This window comes from Mustela nivalis (assembly GCF_964662115.1).
Source record: "Mustela nivalis genome assembly, chromosome: 11".
Taxonomy (NCBI): domain Eukaryota; kingdom Metazoa; phylum Chordata; class Mammalia; order Carnivora; family Mustelidae; genus Mustela; species Mustela nivalis.
In genome coordinates this window covers 56,145,255-56,162,038 of record NC_139030.1, presented here as the reverse complement: position 1 = coordinate 56,162,038, position 16,784 = coordinate 56,145,255, and positions in this window count along the sequence as shown.

The following is a 16,784-nucleotide window of genomic DNA, read 5'->3' as shown; positions in this document are numbered from 1 at the left end:
TTCATAAGTAATATTGCTAAATATTAATAAGTATAACCTAAATTAACAAAGATCTTTGGAATAGTCAATAATTTTGAAGAAGATAAAAGGCCACTGAGACCAAAAAGTTTGAGGCCCACTGATTTTTTTTTTTAAATTTTTTATTTTTTATAAACATATATTTTTATCCCCAGGAGTACAGGTCTGTGAATCACCAGGTTTACACACTTCACAGCACTCACCAAATCACATGCCCTCCCCAATGTCCATAATCCCACCCCCTTCTCCCAAACCCCCTCCCCCCAGCAACCCTCAGTTTGTTTTGTGAGATTAAGAGTCACTTATGGTTTGTCTCCCTCCCAATCCCATCTTGTTTCATTTATTTATTCTTCTTGAGGCCCACTGATTTTTATTATTTACTGGAAGATGAAGACTTGATCTCTGGAAAAATTTGAGAGGTTAGACATGTACAAAAGAAGTCAAGATGGTGAGTCTTAACAAACTAAGGTTTCTGTGACTGTACTTACAACTTGGAATAGGTCACTGCATCTTTCTGAGGGAATAGTATATATATAGAAAAAGTATCAGAAAGGCACTTTTTGAGCTATGGGAAACTTTTTGATTTTGAATATTACAAAAGTATTTATATAATAGATGATTTTTCTAAAAAATTGAGGAATAACTATATGCATGCATATGTACATACATATGCATGCATATATGTATATACATATATATATATGTATATGGTTTACCTTTGCAATTTCCATGAAACTTATTTGTTTTAAAGGTTTAGAAGTGTGTTTCACTTTTCTGATTATGAAAGCAATACATGTTCACTGTAGAAAACATTAAAAATTCTAAAAATTATTAGGAAAATATGAATTAGTTGTAATGCTGCTCCCAGGGAGAATGGGTTAGCATATTACCTATTTCCTTCTGTCTCTATTTTTAAACAAAACTGTTTTCATATTCTATATATACTTACACATGCTGTATCTATTTGGCCTTTTATTATGATCACTTTATCATTTGACAATCATTTGAAAACAATATTATATGTTTTATTTAGCCAGTTGGCTATAGTTGGACATGAGAAGTTCTCCCAATTTTTCCTCTCTTATAAGGATTATTTGACTGTCCCTCTCTATACACTTGTTTATTCTGCACATGGGCACACACACATGTTCATACACATGCCAAGAATTCGGCATATGATCTCGTCCACATCAATGGTTCAAGTGCATCCATCTTATTGAAGGAAATGAATATTGCAAAGATGTAACTTCCCCCCAAATTAACCGGTGAATTTATTCTTTAATTTCTTGACAATTTCAATAAAAGTGCCAGTAGATATTTTTAAGATGATAAAATGGCCCTAGATTTCATATAGATAAATTAAGGGGTAAGAAAGATTTTGCCATTGAAGACACAATTGAGGAGAAATGATGGTGATAGAAGATAGGAAAGTGTATTGTAAAACTAAAATAATTAAAACAGCATGGTTTTGTCATAAAGATTGACAGATAAAATGATAAAATTGGAAATACAGTGTGGCATATATAGAAATTTAGTATATGATTAAAGGTAGTACCATAAATAAGTAGTGACACTGATGACTATTCAATAAATGGTGCAAATATACCACCAACTCTTCAGAAAACAATAACAAAAAGCAAATCCCATTTCTGAAAATGCTAGTGCGAGATAAAATTAGAAGGAAAGATGTATGGTGCCATCTAGTGGCTAAATAGGTAACTGCATACATATCGCTTAATGTATTATTTGCTGTCCAGAATTTAAAACGGATGGAGACTCAAGGGAGATAAATGATTCATTAATAAAAAGGTGTACACGTCACACTTCACAAATTTAAGAAATATCTTATTAATACTGATAATATGACTTTATTGTTTCAGAGACTATTATAAATGGTAACCTGTATAATGATCCCAAATTAACATGTGAGAAATTACGGTTGCAGACATTCACGTCACATAAACAAGTATGCCAACCTGTCATATTTTTTCAGTAACACGATGAAACAAAAGAACACTTTGAGTAAAAGCATGCTGATTGGAAATTCATATATGAGAGGAGAACTTGCCAGTAGTTATAGTTTTGAATAAGAACACGTTCCCAGAAACCTGTTCTTTGGAGTGTGGAGTCTAATGAAGGTCCAGAGCTTGCCCTGGGCATGCGGTTTGTGTGCCTGTGTCGAACTTGGGCTTAACAGAGGCTTCAACTCTCCTCCTTGAGCCCAGATCTAAGCCTCACACATGCAACCATCCCCACAGTGGCTCGGCCTCCACGCTTTTCACTAGTTCAAGCTGCAGAAAGGACACACAGACGAATCGGCAAAGCAGCCCTTTCGTTTCTGGGAAGGAGCCCCCCTTCTCCATCCAAATTGCTACAGCCGGGCTGCCTTGTTGTCACGTTCCTTCGCTCCCTGGCCCACTCTCTGTTCAACAAATGAGCTCCTGAACTAAAGCAGGACCTGGACGTCCCTTCCACTGACATTTTGGATTTAAGAATGAGAGAACTGGACCCAGTCTGTTTCTGAGTTGTCAGGACTGAGAGCCTAAAATGCAGAAGCTTTTGGTGACCCTGAGTGTAACTGGGGAAACAGAAAGAGCAAGGAAGGGGTGAGGCACGAAGGAGCAGCAATGGCAGATGCACGAGGCATCATGATGCTCCCGGGCCTGGCTTGATGGCTTCCGACACAGACTGCCGCCCTTCAGTCCGCTTGCGTGTTCAGGTCTTACTCTGATTCCTTATATTTTTAATATCCTCCTGATAAACTCCTCCTCTTTCAGAAACAAATGCAAATGTTTTTCTTTCCCTTGAATTCAACATTGTACTACCGCATTTTTTGAAAGGACAGACCCAACCTCTATCTTTTCTTTCAGTGGCTGCTCATTACCCTCATTACCCTCCAAATTCTTGAGCAAGCCTATGAGGCCTCTGGTGATGTCTCAATCCTCACTGCTAACTCTCTATGGCCTCTTCCCCATCCCACCCACCTTTCACCCTTCCCTGCCTGCCATGCATGCTCCTTCCATACTCACAGGTGGTCACTTCTATACCATGCATTCCACCAACCTCTCAACCAGGCTGTTGCCTCTCCATGAAATGGTCCTTCCGCCACCCTCCTGCCCCTGCAGTGTGCATTCATCCTTGAGACCCGAGCTTGGGCATCACTTCCTCCAGAACTCCTCCTGGGTCCCCTATCCCTGGGCTGGTTGCCCCTCAAAGTCCGCACCCTGTCCCTCACTATGCTGCAGCTTCTACTGCTCAGCACCAAAATGTCCTGTTTATTTGTTTGTCTCTCCCAGTTGACTCTAAGCTCCATGAGAGAAGGGCAGAGTGTGACTCACGGTTGCATCCCAATGCTTTGTACATAATTTCGAATGCAGTCAGCACTCAAATATTTGTTCAGTGAACAAATGAATGTACACGGAGAACCGTATCTGTCATCTAAGCGAGAAGCTCGAAGGCCCAAGTGAGCTGTGAATCTTCTCGAAGCAAAATGCCCAATTGGCCTCATTTCTGCTTAGACTAGGGTCTGGAAATTTCTAATAACATATCTGAGAGGTACTGCCTGGGATTTCAAAACCAGACAAGTATTTCTAACGCGTGCAACTTTCTCCCGTGCAAAATCAGAGCTAAATGCACATGAATCAGGATAAGGATTATCTGTATTTTGTGGACATGGGTGGTCCAGACACCCACGAGGAGATAAATAAATGTTTGAGGTGGGTCCTTCAATGATTTTTACAACCAATGCCAATTTGGCAAGCTTGACCGGGCCCTACCAGTGTGAGGAACCATGATTTTGGTATGATGTTGGGGAATTTGTGGCTTCCATCTGCTGGTTATCTCACAAAATGTGGAGCTGAGAAAAATCACATACTGATTAAATCATAGAATCCCACACTTGGAAGGGACTTCATGAGATGATCTGGGCCCGCCTCCTGAAGGTCAATGCATAAATCATCTTGTGCAGATGGCTGTTTATACTATTTTTAAAGCTCTTTAAGGATGGAGATTACACAGCTTCCCTTGGTAGTCTGATCTTCATGGTCAAGAACTTCCTTTTTTAAAAACCCAGCTTCTCACTGCAGTTTGGCTCATTTCCTCTTTTTCCAGCTCTCTGTGACTATGGGAGGGATAAGATCAACCTCTCTGCTAATTATCTCTGGCCCACACTCCACACTCTTGCAATTAATTATTAAGACTTATGCTATTCCCCTCCCCCACTCCACGGTATACAGTTACTATTCCTTTATTTTTCAGAATACCCCCCCCCCAGTATTTTTTGCCAGTTAAAATGTTCCTCGTTGGAGTCTATTCCACAGCTCACTATATAACACTGATAGCATTTCTGCTCAAGTCCTAATCAGCTGTTAGTAAACAGCAACATTTTCTTGTTCTCTTACCCAGGTAGTATATTTATGGTTTAAATTATAGCATTTCATGTTTGTTTCTGGCATAGATAATGTCTCACAATAAGTCTCAAAACTTTTATTGCAAAAGTGATATTTTTCTGCCTGTCCTATCTGTGTGACATGTTCTGGGTTTTGTGTCAGGTAATAGGTAACCGCACCTCGGAAAAGTCCACATCTGGATCCCCAAAACGTGTGAGGATGTTATTGTATGTGGAAAAGGGGACTTTGTAGCTGTTAAGTTAAGGACTTTGAGATGCGGAGATTCCCCTGGGCTAGCCTCGGGTACCTAATGTTATCGCCAATGTCCTTGGAGGGGTGTGGGAGGATTAAGGGGACAGAGAAGAGGGATTTGAGGCTGGAGTTGAGACGGGAGAGGCCCATTGGGAAGATAGGGGAAGAGACCACAAGCCGATGCGTGCAGGCAGCCTCCATGAAGTTAGAAAATGCAAGAGGACAAATTCTTTCCTAGCGCCCTGGAGAAAGGATGGCCCTGCCAACACATTTCATTTCAGCCCGTTGAAACTGATCTTGGGTTTCTGACTTGAAGAACGGCAAGATAACCATTTGTGTTGTTTTAAACAGCTAAGTTTGTGGTGAACAACTAGAGCCCTTTTCATGGAAATATCTGTGCCCGTCTTGAACTTCATGGCTTTATTTAACAGACCATTTTTGGATTTGTAACAATTATCGAGTATTATGTTCCTATCATCAAAGCCACAACAGCACTAGTGTGTACTTATTAGACTATTGGTAACATCAATTCCTCATCACTGGTTTTAAAATAATTTATGTAACAGAGGATCCCACTTATCGAAGAGGCTCTGTGTGCTGTACTGATCCGTGAGTCTGGAAAATGCTCTCTCACTTACAGACCACAACAAAACCATGATGTAGGGATCATTATTCTTATCTTACTGGGGTTTGGAGAGGCAAGATAGTATGGCTAGTCTCTGATAGAGCTGATGTGTCAGCCCCACTCTGCCTGATCTCAAAGCCTGTCTTCTTTCTAGTCTGCCACCTTGATCTGCTGCTGCTAAATGCTCTTGTTCTCTAGCTGGGGTATTTGGTTGTTAAGAATCTGAAGCACCATGAACTTTCAAGAAAGAGGTGTCACTATAAATGTAAGTTTCTTGGGGGGGGGGGAAGAGAAGCTAGTTTCCTAGAAATGCCATGTATTTGTTCCAGATGTCAGATGGAAATGATTTCAAACATCAAAAACAAAATTATAATTGTTGGAACAGTGAGAGGGATCATGCAAAAACACTGTGGGGGGGGGGGAGCAAGAGTTCTCTCTGTCTTGGCAGGACCCTGTAATTTCCCCCAGGGAACATATCATTTCTAAAGAGCCAAACTTCAGCGTTACTTTCTAGCAAGGTTCTGGTTTAAGCTCCTATTCTGCCTTCTGATGTTTCTGAAACCATGTTGTTCCTTAGCAGGTTTCTGTTACCGTGTAAGTTGACCTGCCTGGAAAGGACTGAGGCCATCCATCTCTTGGCCTCTTCCTCCTCTGGTCCCCTCTAGGAAAGGCAAGAGAGTGCAAGCCCATCTCTGCGACAGCCTTTCTCCATTCAGCTTTGCACCTGGTCTGCCACAGCTGGGACGAGATACCAATTTGTTCTCAATCATCTTGTATTAACAAAGCGACCAAGAAAGATTCCATCAACTGAGAAACACCTCTTGCTCCTAGGAATCAGCTCTCTCCCTTCCCCCCTTTCTCTTCCTACTGGAGCAACGAGCAAATCTTCTCAATTTTATCTAAAACATTGTGCAAATCTAGCATCACTCCCATTCCTCTTCCAATCACCCTGCTCCTATGTCCTTTTTATGCATAAACCTTAGAGCTGCTCCTACGCCTTTTCTTTCAGGCAGAACTTGAGAGATCACGGTGGTCTACACTGGTTATCTGGATCCCTCATTTTCTTGTCTCTTCTTAATGCATCCTCACTTGCTCTGCTCCATCCTTCCTTTGTGGGACAAGTTTTAGTGGGTTCTTCTGGAGTGGGGGTGGGCGCAGAAGCCAACTGGATATCTTTCCTATGTCCTAAACCAAATACTGTTTTCCCTTTAGTCGCTCAAACCTGCTCCCCATCCAGTATTTACCCTTCAGTGAATGCTACCATCGAGGTGCCAAACCGGAACTCTAGGAAGCAAGCTCATAGCCTCCAACCAGCCATGCTCCTTCCAGCATATGTGGCCTACCTCCTCCTTTCTGTTCACTCTCGGTTTTTAAATGCAAATCTTCAGCATTTTTCAACGAAAATGTTCTTCCAAACTGCGACTTCCCTCCAATCTTTAAAGTTGTTTTATGAGATTAACAGTTCATTCGAGGTAAAAGGAGAAAAGAGAGGAGAATTCTCAGGTGAAGGAGACATAGGTATCTGTGGCCAAAGCAGAAGGCATCCAGAGCAATGAGATGGCAAAAGGGAGTATTAAAGAGAGTGATAAGGGGAACTGGAACTAAAAAGAAGAAAGGGGCTAAAATCCGAGGGTCACAGTGACTACTCTAAAACACACATGGGCTAGCATTCTCTTAAACACTTTCATCTCTCAGAACATTCTGGTATAACTGAGCAGGAGTAGATGAACCCAGTGAGAGTTGCTGAGGTGACAAGAGGAGCTGTTGGTAGAAATGTAACCAGAATCACCAGCCATGGCTACAAAATAATAATAATAATAATAATAATAATAATAATTCATTGTTATCTCCCTTTTGTCTCCTTACATATTTTATTGGGAATTTGGTCAGATTTTCCTGCTCATTCTCTTTTCTTATCTTCATTTCACTTATAATTTATTATGAATACATTCAAGACATTTAAGAAATTCAAAAAGATACAAAGAACAATTAAATGAACACCCATTAACTCACCACCTATCTTAAAACGTAAAATTCCAAACACCATAGAAAGTGAAGCATTCATCCTGTCCCCCCTTCTCCTCTTGACTCCCCAAATAGATGTAACCCACAATTGGGAAGTCGGGGTTCTTTCATTGTCACATGTATTGAATTTTAATGACAAAATTACAACACCCCTCACTCACCTAACATTGTGTCCCAGCTGCCCTGACCAATTGCTGAAGACAGAAACTTAGCAGTAATGCTCCATTCATCACGCTTCCTCATCCTATGGAATGATGGTGTGTTGTGCATTCACATACCAGGGAGAGGCTATGATGCACATTTCTTCCCAGAGTGTTCAGGGTGAGATTGGTATGGGGGGGGGTAGTCACACCATGAACACCGGCGATCATTACAATTTGAGGGTCCCCTCCCACCCCCCAACTCAGTCACTTAGAGAATGGGTCCTCAAAGCTTCATCAAGATGCTCCTGCTCATCTACCACATTTAATTACTTCTATTAGTTCTCCCTCCAGACTACATTTCAGATTTCCCAGCGGATCCCAAATCCACTGGCACCTCCCTAGCCAAATTTCTTTTCTATTTCCTCTTCTTTTTATTATGAGAATTTTAGAACACAAGAAAGTAGAAAGAATAGTATAAGAAACTCCTATATCCCTGTCACATAACCTCAAGAATTATCAATATTTTGCCAGTATTGTCGTATTTAACCTCCTCCCCATCTTCAGTCATTTGTTTGCTTTCGGTGAATAAAGGCTAGAGTAATTTGAGAAAATCCTATATCATTCACCCATAAATTCATAAATCCAATATACATATCAAATTCATAAATTCAATACACATATCAAAATTATATATATACACATAAATTATATATACACATTTATGTATATATACACACATATACAAATAAATTATATATATACATTATATATGTATGTATATATGTATATATACTTTTAATGTATATATATATACACTATATACACACACACACACACATATATACACACACACAATGGCCATTATCACTCTCCCATATTAACAGCTATTTCTTAATATTATTTAACGGCCAAATTATTTTCAAATTTTTCCTGTTTTATCAAAATGTGTTTTTATCATTTGAATCAAGATCCAAATGAGGACCACAGCTGCATTTGATTGTTATGTCTTGGGGGACAACGCCTTTATTAGGTAGGTCTTTATTTATTTTTTTATTTTTTATTTTTTAAGATTTTATTTATTTATTTGACAGAGTGAGATCACAAGTAGACAGAGAGGCAGGCAGAGAGAGAGAAAGAGAGAGAGAGGGAAGCAGGCTCCCTGCTGAGCAGAGAGCCCGATGCGGGACTAGATCCTAGGACCCTGAGATCATGACCTGAGCCGAAGGCAGCGGCTTAACCTACTGAGCCACCCAGGCGCCCCTAGGTAGGTCTTTTTTAAATTCTGTAACAGATCGCTTCTTTTTTTTTTTTTTAAACACTTATCTGATTGAGACACCAAATAATTTGTCCTATAGAAAGTTCCACATTTTGCACTTACTGCACAGTTTCCCCCATATTTCTTAGAACTGGTATTTAGATTAATATGAGATTTCATAGATTCAGGCTCAGTTTTTAGTTAAGACTAATTCAGGGTGATTCTTTCTACTACAGCAGGCGAGGATTAGTGGGCTCAAATGCTAGGTGAATGAACAGACATGAAGTAGGGAAATATATATATATTAATATATATTAAATATATATATATATTAAATATTTCCTAATATTGAAATATATCAGCCTGATCCATGGGTTACACAGTTCTTCATCTTATTTTCAGTTAATGGTTTTAGTATCTTTTTTTAAAAAAGATTTATTTATTTGACAGAGAGGACACAGCAAGAGAGGGAACACATGCAGGGGAAGTGGGAGAGGGAAAAGCAGGCTTCCCGCTGATCAGGGAGCCCAATGCAGGGCTTGATCCCAGGACCTTGGGATCAGTACCTGGGCCAAAGGCAGATGCTTAACAACTGAGCCACCCAGGTGCCCCTGGTTTTAGTATCTTTTGATGATGGTTGTTGCCTGGATCTGTTATTTTATTAAAGACTACAAAATGGCAATTTTTCTAATTCTTTAATTTCTTTATTTTTTAGTGAGAATTCTATAAAAAAAAAAAAAAACTTTCACCAACTATTTAGACTCAGAAGAATGACCTGTACAGCAAAAGTATAACAAAGACTTGCTTCTTTCCTTATATTTATTATTTTTTTGAGTAATGGTGATATCCTAGCAATCTTCACTGATAATAAATATTTTAAAAATCTTTTACATAGAAAAAACATTAAACCTATAAAAAGTTGAAACAATAGTGCAATGAACACTCATATACTCTTCCCTTTCAAGGGACACCAACTGGTAACATTTTGTCACATTCATATCCCTTTCCATCAGCCTTTGAGCATTTCCTTATTTTCAGGCACAAGCTTGACTTGTACCTTACATCCCTCAGGGGAACCAAACATTTCTCCGAGGAGCTCTTGATTTTTTGGTGGGAAATGGTATTTGAAATTCTGTGTGTGTGTGTGTGTGTGTGTGTGTGTGTGTGTCTGTTGTGGCTTGTTAAATTAACATTTGCTAAGTAAAACCCTGGGGTGTGGAATGGGGACCCAAGTTTAAAGAAAAGACCAAAGACTGTAAGAGAAAGTGAAATAGGGAAGTTTGTTACTCACATGTCCTGGAGGAGGGGGACGTAACATGTTTTGGGGGGTCACTCGGGAGGTCAAGGCAGCTGCAGGCACACAGACAGCATGACGACCTAGAACACAAGCCTTTGTTAGGGTTTAAGGGAGGAGTGCTTCGGGGTGGCTGTATGATCAATTCCAACCAAAGAGCAGCGTTTTGGTAAGCCCCGTGGGGCCTCATTTTTGTGGTGCACAAGGGGAAGGGCCCAGAAGTGGGGAGAATGTTTTTTTATCAAGAGAACTGTTGGAGTACACATAGCAGGGATTTACATTTACTTGTTAATTCTGCAACTGCTATCTGGGCATGCGCTTGGGTTGGGCGGGGTCTTGTATATTACGCAGTGTAGCCAAACACTCAGCAAATACGTGCATACATGTACACGTCTACGTCATTCTTTATGTGTATATGTACAAACACACATGTACTCATGCACACATACACATACTAATACCTTCAAGTCTACCTTGTAATTCTTCACCTTTCCGAGGCCGTATTTGTTTCTCCTTTCTCATGCATGGAGAACCCGATTCCTAACAGTTTTAGAATTATTACGCTAATAATACTCCTCAAAACAAGCCTATCTTAATGAACCAAAACTCTTCCTTTTGTAAAATGGCTATATATTTCCCTACTTCGTGTCTGTTCATTCACCCAGTACAGGTAGATTGATATTCAGATTGTTTCTGGTTTTTTACAATGAACAAACAATATCCACAAGGAATAACCTTATTCATATGTAGTTTTAAAATTTTGGGGTGTGTATCTTTGGGGTAAATTTCTGGAACAGGGCTGTTTGAGTCAGAGGACAAATGTGTAAGTAGTTTTTGTTTTCCTTCATAAGGGATAATAACAGTTTGCAATCTCATCTGCAGTGTTTCGAAGATTGTACCTTGTCAATAGAACGTACTGCCAAGGTTTTGAATTAGAAATACTATCTCAGGGGCGCCTTGGTGGCTCAGTGGGTTAAAGCCTCTGCCTTCAGCTCAGGTCATGGTCCCAGCGTCCTGGGATAGAGCCCGGCATCATGGGTTCTTTGCTCAGCAGGGAGCCTGCTTCCCCCCCACACCACCACCCCTGCCTGCCTCTCTGCCTATTTGTGATCTCTCTCTCTCTGTTTCAAATAAATAAATAAAATCTTAAAAAAAGGAAAGAAATACTACCTCAGTATAGTTTTATTCATACATATTTTGCATATTTAAATTTATTTATTTTAAAGATTTTATTTATTTATTTGACAGAGAGATCAGTAGGCAGAGAGGCAGGCAGGGAGAGAGAGAGAGAGAGAGAGAGAGAGAGAGAAGCAGGCTCCCTGCTGAGCAGAGAGCCAGATGCGGGGCTTGATCCCAGGACGCTGAGAGCATGACCTGAGCCCAAGGCAGAGGCTTAACCCACTGAGCCACCCAGGTACCCCTTAAATTTCTTTATTAAGGCATAATTTATATACAGGGAAATGCATGGATCTATAAATGTATGCACCCGTGTCACCACGATCTCACTCAAGAAATAAGATATTTCCATCACTCCAGAAAGCTGTCTTGTGCCCATTTCTACTCAAATTCCACACCCTCTTCACCAGCAGCAACCCCAAAGCTAATCTACCACCACTGCTTAGTATGTACTGTTCTTAAACGTCAATTTATAAATAGAATCATGTAGTACATCATATTTTATATTTGACTTCTTTTGTGCAATACATTATTTGTGAGGTTTACCTGTGTTGCTGCACATATTAATAACTTGTCCTTTTTATTGCTGTGTAATATTTCATTGTAGGAGTACCCCGGTTTTTCTGTCCATTCTTCTGTTGATGGATATTTGGGTTCTTCCTAATTTTTTTTTATTATTATAAAAATCACTCAGAACATCCTCATTCAAATCATATTCATTCATATACATACTTTTATTTTTTTAATGGCTTTGTAGTTCTCCCTTTTGTCAATGTAACTTGATTCATTCAGGTAGGTATGGCTGTTTAGGTTGTTTATAGCAATCTGTTCCTTTTAGTTAATCTATATGTAGTAGCTGCATGTCTAACTTTATCACAAATTTCTAGTTTTCCTAAGTGGTTGTTCCATGTAGTACTACTACCAGAAATATATGAGAATTCTAGCTGAGAATTCTACACCTTTGCCACCATTTAACCTCCTGGCTTTTGTAAATTTGATATAAATGTGTAATGCATTTGAGTTGAATTTTTATTGGACTTTGAATTGAATTTTTATGTCAGAGATGGGTGTTGATTTTTGTCCAAAGCCTATGAAGGATGTGTGCAGATATTTTTTTTTCTTTTTAGATCTCTTAATATGCTGTATTATATTAGTCAATTTTCTAATATTATCTTATAATATTATAGTATATAATATATTATGATTATACTATTATATATATATAATATAATATATATTAGTCAATTTCCTAATATTGAACCATAGTTGGCAATTTTGGGATGTATTACCTTTGGTCACAGAGTATTAATATATTTAATATGCTGTTCAATTCTATTTGATGATATATTTTTAAGATTTTAAAATCAATATTGATAAGTGAAATTAGTCCATATCTTTCTTTTTGTCTTTATCAAGTTTGGGAATTAATGTATAATGTATTAATCACTATATAAATAAAACTAGGACATTTTCCTCCTTTTTCCCCCCAACATCATAATTCCCCATAATTTATGAAGTATCATGATTACTCTTTCTTTAAAAGTTTAATAGAAGTTTCATGTAAAACCATCTGGACTTGATGCCTTTTTATGAGGTAGTTCTGGGATACATTTCTTCACTTATTTTATGGAAATTGATTTATTTCAGATTTTTAAAATCTCTATTAGTGTTGATTTTTTAAAATTGTATTTTCTTCAAAATTTTATCCATTTCTTCTAGATTTTCAAATATAATTGTTCAGCATTTTAAATAGGATTATTTGTTTTAATTTTATCTGTCTCAATGGTTGTTTTCCAATTCATTTTATTTTATATATTGTCATTTCCTTTTATTTCTTCTTTAGGGTGGCTAGTGGTTTTCTATTTTGTTATGTCTTTTCATGAAACCATAATTTTGACTTAATAATCCTGTTCTTTACTTTGTTTTCTGTATAATTTCTTACTGTTTTAAATTTTATTATTTCCTTCTGAGAGTTTATAAAATTGTTACTGTGTTTTGAATTTTATTAAATGTATTTGCTACATTTACTGAGACCAGCATGTAAATTTTTCCTATTTATTTCTGTTAATGTTTTGAATTACAGTAATCTTGTTTTTGCAAATAACAAACTATCCTGGAATTCCTAGAATATACCTTGTTTCTCTGTACTGTAATATTCCTTTTATATATTGCTAGATTTTTTTAATATTGCTAGATTTGATCACTGATGTTTTATACAGGATTTTTCACCTATATTCATGAATCAGACTGGTCTGCTGTTTTCCTTTACTGCAATATCTTTGTTAGGTCTTTGTAATAAGTTATACTTTCTTCATAAAATGAACTGGGAAATATTACTTGTTTTTTCCTTATTTTGAAGAGTTTATGTAATGTTGAAGTTTTTCCTTCTTTAAATATTTAGAATTCACTTGTTAAGCCATTTGGTTCTGGACCTCTTTTCTGGAAAAGATTTTTTAGAGGGGGAGTTTATCAATAATAGATCCAATTTCCAAAATAGGGAACTATTAAAATTTTCCAATTATTTCTGTCTATTTTAGTTACATTTTTAGAAGAAATTCATCCATTTCATCTAATCATCAAATTTTTCAGGCATGTAATTTTACATAGTATATTTTTTTTTTTTTTTAAGATTTTATTTATTTATTTGACAGAGAGAAATCACAAGTAGATGGAGAGGCAGGCTGAGAGAGAGAAAGAGGGAAACAGGCTCCCTGTCGAGCAGAGAACCCGATGCGGGACTCGATCCCAGGATCCTGAGATCATGACCTGAGCCGAAGGCAGCGGCTTAACCCACTGAGCCACCCAGGCGCCCTACATAGTATATTCTTATTACCCTTTTTTTGTCTGTTACATCTTTAGAGATGTCCCTTTTATATGGATAGCTTTTCCTCCTTTTTTCTTTCTTAGTCTTGTTAGTGATTTATCTAGTTTAATAACCTAGTTAAAGAACCAATTTTTGGCTGCATTAATCTTTATTGCCAATTTTTAAAATTTATAATTATTTTCTCTCAACTTTTAAATTTTCCTTTATTTTACTTTTTGAGATTTGGTGTCCTTTTTGATATAAAAACTTCAGCTATTGATTTTCAAACTTTCTTCTTTCCTAACGAATCCATTTAAAGCTATATTTTAACCTTAAAAACTGCTCTACTTATCTCTTCAGTCTTTATGGTATATTCATTACCATAGAGTTCAAAAGCCTTTTTTAACTTTCTTTATGATTATTACTTTGACCCATGTGTTATTTAGAAGTTATTGCCTAGTTTCAAGCATTAAGAATTTCTAAGGTATCTTTTGTTTTTGGTTTCTATCTTCATTCCACTGTGGTTAGAATCTTCAAAATTTATTGAAGTATTGATCAGCATAAAGATAATTTAGTAAATATTCTATGTGCAATTTGAAAGAATATTCATTCTGTTGTTACAAGGTATGATGTTCTATGTGTTAAAATTGTTTTGTTGATTGAGTTTATCCTTTTTTATTCATTTTTCAACTATTCTGTCAACTATTGGCCAAGTTGTGTCTTTCACTATGATTGAAATTTTCTGTGCTTTTAATTTCATTTTAGACCTAATCTATTTTGGTATAGATGTTTTTTGTTGCAAAAAAATGTAGAGCTGATATGTATCCCCAATGGATTGATTACTTTATCATACTTAAATATTTCTCTTTATCTCCAGTAATCCTGGTTTCTTTAGAATTTACTTCCTCTTATAAATATCTACACAAACTTTCTTATGTAAACATCTGCATGTTGTAAACTTTTATTAGTCTTTTTACTTTAGCTTCTTATGTCTTTATGTATAGAACAGTAATGGTTGGATTTTTTAATCCAATTAGATAACTAAGGCTTCAGTATGAATATTTAATTCATTTGCATTTACTGTAAAACTAGTATAATTGGGATTACATCTGCCATTTTATTGTGGTTCTGTTACAGTTGGCTCTCATTATTTGCTGATTCCATACTTGCAAATTCACCTACTGACTAAAATTTATTTGTAACCCCAAAATCAACATGGCAATTTTATGGTTATTCATGGACATGCACAGCGTGGTGAAAAATTTGAGTAGATCTACGCACACATTCCTGAGATCAAAAAAGGTGATGTTCTGGTTTCTTCTTTTAGCTCTCACACTGTAAATACATGTCTTTTTGTAATCTATTTAATGTCATGTTTTCCACATTTTTTGTACTTTTGTTGGTGACTTTGCTGTTTAAAATGGTCCCCAAGTGTAGTCCCAAAGTGTTGTCTAGTAGTTTCTAAGGGCAAAAAGTAGCTAAATTTCTGGATTCATGAGATAATGAGTGAATTGGGTGGGGGAAGCATAGGGATAGTATTGTTGCAAGACTGAAAGTATAAGACTGTGGTCCAGTTACCCAGGGTCAGGAAAATGTGAAACCCTTCTCAGTTGGTGCTAGCTGGCTTACATGATTCAGAAGGTGATATGGTACGGAAAATGGTAAACTTGTAAGTAAACAAGGCAAGTTGTAATCAGGGACTGTAGAAAAAATTTTAAAATACTTGCTAAATGTTATAAGGAAAAGAATTTATGGAAGAGGAGCTTCTTAAGGCTTATGAGAATGATTTGTTTTACAAGGACATTGGCAACAAACCTATCTAAAGCAAATGGTGTTTTTGTTGACAAAAATGGAGGCTTGTGGGAACTAAACTCTTAATTTCCCCTAGGAGTTCAGTGTTCATAGTGATTTTATGTAACATATCTACTATGAATTAACAAGAACTGATGTATTTGTCTTGTTTTCTTTCTGAAATCTATTGATTTTATATGTTTATTTTATATCTTCTAATATACTAACTTATCTTATTTGTAGTATTTTTTCCATTTATTATTTTGAGTTATTCAGATATACAAACATATCATCTTTAAGTAGATACAGTTATATTCTTTTTGGTGTGTACTTTCTCTTACTTAATTACCTTAATTTTAAAAATTTCTTAGTACTTCCAAGACAATGTTAAATCTGAATCTAATGGGAATTTCTCCAATATTTAGCACTAAGTAAATTGCAAACTTTTGGGCGTAGTATATGTTTTATTGTATTTGAAAAATATCCATCAATTTCTATCTTATCATGGATGAGGATTCAGTATTGTCATGTGACTTTTTGGCAGCTGGGGAGATGCTATTATTGTTTTCTCATGCCTATTGATATGATGAATTATATTAAAGGGCTTTCTAATATTGAACTGCTTTTACAACCAGAGTGATCTCCATTGGTCATACACACACACAAACACATACACACATGTAGTTTTTGTGGGAAAATACAAAAAACATTAAATTCACCATCTTAACCACTTATAAATGTACATAGAGTTTAGAGGCCATAAATACGTTCATGTTGTTTTGCAACCATCACCATTACCCATCCCTATAACTCTTTTGAAAAACAAAAATTCTGTACTTACTAAACAACTTCCCATTCTCCCCTTCCCTCAGTCCCTGGAAACCACCATTACCATTTTTGTCTTTATGATTTTAACTACTCCAAGTACATCAAGTAGAATCATATAGAATTTCTCTTTTTGTGAATAACTTATTTCAGTCATAATGTCAAGTTTCACCATGTAGTAGCGTATTG